Raw genomic sequence first — 4,744 nt, 5'->3', positions numbered from 1 at the left:
AGACTTGGCTCTGCATTCCTCTAGGACATTAAATGCTAACAAGTTCCGTTCTTTTCTGATACGGAAGCCATGTCATTTCTGACTCTTCACTGATTTATTTTTTCAGGTTGTAGAAGTCTCAAAGAATCAGTTTCCAACCAAATTCCCCAGTGATTGATGTGGTGTTTTCTAGTTTCAATAGTCTGCCTTATTTTCATCTAAGAACCAAAACAGAATATTAATATTTCCACCAGTGGGTGCTTGTGGTCACATTACTCATTTTACTAATGGATTTACTATAAGTACATGCATTTAGTTTCCAGGAAATCATGTGTTTCTATCTTCACAGATGAATGTTTTTAATATGTGTTAAAGAGACACCACTTACTACACAGTTGAGTGTGCAGAGGTAACCTGAGCTGGTGCCAGTATAACTAGTTCCGATGTTGATCCATTCCTACACACAAACAGAATGATTTCAGAGAAACCTAAAACAACCATCTAACTGCAGTTTCTAAGGAATCTTGACATCGTAATCATTTGGTACCACCTACCACTAGAAGCATTCTGAAACTAAAACAACACTGCTTTCCTAATAGGCTCAAGAGAATATAGCTCCTCCTTTCCCATGGAGTTAATAGTTCTTATTTTTTTTAAAGGAAAGCAATCTTCTTTATTGTACACAGTACAGAATATAATGCCTCAGCTCGGCAGGATATACACAGCCCTGTGCAGGGGAAGTAGTTCAAATCTATTGGTAGGCTAAAGCCTTTCTGCACTGTAGATGCCTACACTCTGGAAAAGAAGCAAATGCATGAAAGAGGCCCCACACCTTGACAGGGACGGCTTTCCGGGAGGTACAATGAGTCCAGTGGGAATGCAAAGTGGCACTACTGTCTGGTGTCCCTTGATGGCACAGCACCGTCACTACAGGGGAGGGGCAGCTCAGGCTACAGAAGATTCTTCTCAACCTCCCTTCCCCAAAACAGCATAAATTCATTAAAGAAAACGAAAACAAACCCCAAAACAGTATAAGTAAAGAGAAGAACAAAAAGAACCCCAAAAATCTATACAGCATTTACAACAAATAAATCTCTAGCCAGCTGGGGTAAAATATGCATCTATGTATAGACTGTGTGTAGATTAGAAAGCTATAAATACGCTTAGGAAAGAGTCCTTTCCTCAGAGTATGGTGCTAATTAAGGCCCAAGCTTCAGGCTTGACACTTCTGTGGGCTGGCTGACTAGCTTTCGAGAAGAAAACCTTAGGTTCTCATAGCTCTAAAACGAACCCCCTCATTCCTGTGAGCCTCTTCCACAAGTAATGAGAAGGCTGTGGAGTGCCTCACTCGTGGGACAGAAAAGAATGTCCCACCCTTGCCCAGTCAGCTCTGTGTCCCTCACGTGAGGAACACAAGGAGTGGAGTGTGTCAAGGACAGCAAACTCTTGTCAACAAGGAGTCAGGCAGAGAAGCACTGGTGCTTCCTGCTGACTTTTCCACCACTCCAAACCCAATTTTTATACAGCTTTAGTTTGGTTGTTGAGAACGTTCCCAATATAATACAGCAATCAGAATAAAAAATTAAAGAAGGAAAAAGAAGAAAAGCGTAGCAGGAAGCCAGAATGCTAGCTAGCACTGTTTTACCTTAAGTGACAGGTAAGTTTCAGATCCCAGGGAACCACTGTGCAGGGTTGAAAGTCCAAAATTGAAATAGGAAAGCAAGGCGGATGCCTGGATTCCCAACGGTGACCAGTTGTTAAACGGACATGACATGTATGTAATATGTACATGGACATGACATGTATGAAGTATGCATGTACATCTGCTTCCCAGAGAAGGAGAGTTAGCAAGCATGGAGAACTAGAAGCATAGACCTCTAAGGTGTGTCCAGGATTCCCTGCACACTTCAAATGTACAAATCAGGTTAAATGATTCAACAGGTTGTCTGGTGCAGAAAGCACCAAGCAGGCCTCTAAGTGGTGAAGGGGAAGCCCCAGCACAGTCCCTCAGGCTGCAGCGTATTCTGAAGTGGGTACCACTCCACCTAAGGGATGCTGTGCAGTTACCAACAAGGTTTTTTTTTTTTTTTGTTTTTTTTTTGTTTGTTTGTTTTTTTTTTTTGGTTTTTTGGTTTTTTGCTTCAAATACCAAAACTTCAAAAGTCAGTTTATATAACCTGCCCCCAAAACAATCACCCAAAGCAAAATGATCCCCACACCCTAATCAAAGCAAAACAAAATACTGTCTGTCACGTTAATCATCTCTCTAAACAAGCCATCTGCGCTCAGCCGTGTGACTGGGAGGAGAGGGACTCGGTTAACTTATGGTGACCACTAGGCTGGAAGGCCCAAGAGGAGCAGCGGTCTGAGAACCATGGAGTGAGTAACAGCTCTCTCTTCTGCCTTCCACAGTTTCAGAATGAGCTACAAGAGTTTTGAAAATTTCAAGCCTCAATGGTCTGAGCCTCCCCAGCCCAGCCTTATCAACTTCCCTATGGGTGTGCAGTTTCTTTCCAAAGAATTGTGCAAGTCTAAGCCTCCTGTGTGAAGGCATTTAGTAGTCCATGATCAACGTAGGTTGTCATAACTCGGTCCCCTCTCATGGGCGCTAACGTGAACACTATAGAGAGCCGCTATACTGCTCTGTACGGACTGGCGGCGGTGGCAAGGAGGATCCACTTCTGTATCTTTCCAGGAACTGATTCAGAATCACCAGCCATGTGGTGGCTTTCCTGTCTCTCCTTGTTGCCACTCCCTAGCCAAGGTATTTGTCTTTAAGGGTATCAAATCCAGAGACAGCTTGGGTTCTCCAGATAATATTCAAAGGGCAAGCTTTAGGAACAGCCAAGAACACACACACACACACACACACACACACACACACACACACACACACAAAACTACTGCCCTTGTTTGCCTGAATGAGGACTGCTAGCTCTAGGGTTTGGCTACTCAGCCATTGAAAGACTTAGTAAGCGAAGTCTTCAGCGTAGGAGAGGCCGCTGTATAGATCCATGTCCAGGAGGTAAGCAGGGTTGTCTTCAAAGTGAGTCAGTGGCAGGGAGGGGGAGGTGTGCAGGGCGAGGGGGGCATTCTGACTCTGCCTTCAGGTACAGGCGCTGATTGTCGGGGAAGGCCATGGAGAAAAGTGAATCCGGGTCACAAACAAATTTGTAGACGTACCGTTCCCCAGCCACCTTCCGCGTGATGCCTTTTTCATAGTAATAGCGAAGGGAACGGCTCAGCTTGTCATAGTTCATGGCTGGCCGGTTCTTCTGAATACCCCAACGACCAGCAACCTCTTCCAGTTCTGTGAGCTTAAACTCCACGTCTTGGCCAGTCCAAGACGTGGACTGGGCATTGGCTGGGTCATCCAGAAGGGTGACGAGAAACTGCCACAGCTGCAGAGAGCCTTGCCTCTGGTAAGGGGGCCCCTCTCGATACATGGTGGGCTCCTGCTTGACTTTGCCTTCCAGTCTTTCCGGCATCACACAAGTGTCATCAAAGTATAGTATAGCCTGGGGTTCTTTTCATATGTGAATCCTTCATGGTTGCTGGAGAAATACCCACCTCTCATGACTGGCAGTTTGGCACTTCTGAGTCAGCACAGTAATCTCGGGGCTCCTGCTTGATTCCCATGGGAGACTGGAACCCATGTGCTGGGAGACCAGGCAGCCCAGGGATCCCATGTTCATAGTGTGGATCGTGGTATTCCTGCTTGAGTCCCTGAAGGGGTGGCGAAGCTGCGGGGACAACGGGCTCTGACATCTGCGGTTGGTAGCTGGGGCGAGTATTTCCAGGAACTCCTGACTGAGGAGGGAAGGGGCGGCAGGGCTCAGACAGCTGTAGCTGAAATCTCTGTTCTGATGGATACTGGCTTTCAGGCATCATTTTTGGCATTTGCAGGGGTTGATGTGGTGGCCGGGGAACTGCGAATGTTTGCTGCTGTGATCCAGGTTCTGGAAGCGAGTGAGGGTTGGGACAGGACCCACCCCTTGAACTGAACCGGCTCCAGGGGCAAGAGCTGAGGTGGGCAGAGTTGCCTGAAGTGGGAGAAATAGGGAATTCTGATGGGTGGGTGGCAAAGGAGTGGTGGGCGGGGTTAATGGCTTGAACCTAGAGGGAGGATTCCTGTTGTAGGCACAATAGTTGTAGAGGCATTTTCCCTATAGCCTGCTCATGGCTACAGGAGGACAACTCCGAGGAGGGCTGTGCAGCTCCCGTTTGATCTTGGAGGGAGGTGAGCGTGAAGCACCAAGTTATCAGACTGAAAATCTGGGACAAACTGCTCAGCATCAGGAACTTGAGCTTCAGCTAACCAAGCCTCTTGAAGTTGGCTGAGATCCTGAAACAACTCTTCAGAATCGTGAGCCAGATCTGTGTCCACAAACTTCCTCTTCCTGTCAATCACAGGTCGCCCTCGACAGTCCTCTGATAGAGATTTCCCTGGGACCGTAAAAGAGACTTGCTGATCACAAAACCCATCCATGGTGCTTCCAAAGTCTCTGTACCACTTTGAAAGGCTTCAGCATGGAGTAGTTTCCTGGGGCGGTAAAGAGATCATCCTAAGCAGCCACTTTGTGCGCCTTGGTGGCGGGCTGGGCTGCAGCGATCAAGGCTGAGGACTGCCCTGCGTGCCGGTCTCCGGACTCTCTCTTATTTTTTTAAATTAATTAAACATGTACAGTATGAGGCTGGGGCTTGATAGCCTGCTCATCATTTGTCAGGATGTGGCTTTTGCTCAAATATTCATTATCTTTTCCCT

At 46.9% G+C, this 4,744-nt stretch overlaps 1 pseudogene; it reads right to left on the bottom strand.

The window, feature by feature from the left end:
• Positions 1-2,947: 2,947 nt before the first annotated feature.
• LOC116895629 lies at positions 2,948-4,468 on the bottom strand (annotated as a pseudogene).
• Between the last annotated feature and the right edge of the window lie 276 nt (positions 4,469-4,744).

This window comes from Rattus rattus, chromosome 3 (assembly GCF_011064425.1).
Source record: "Rattus rattus isolate New Zealand chromosome 3, Rrattus_CSIRO_v1, whole genome shotgun sequence".
Lineage (NCBI taxonomy): Eukaryota > Metazoa > Chordata > Mammalia > Rodentia > Muridae > Rattus > Rattus rattus.
This window is presented reverse-complemented; position numbering and strand designations above follow the sequence as displayed.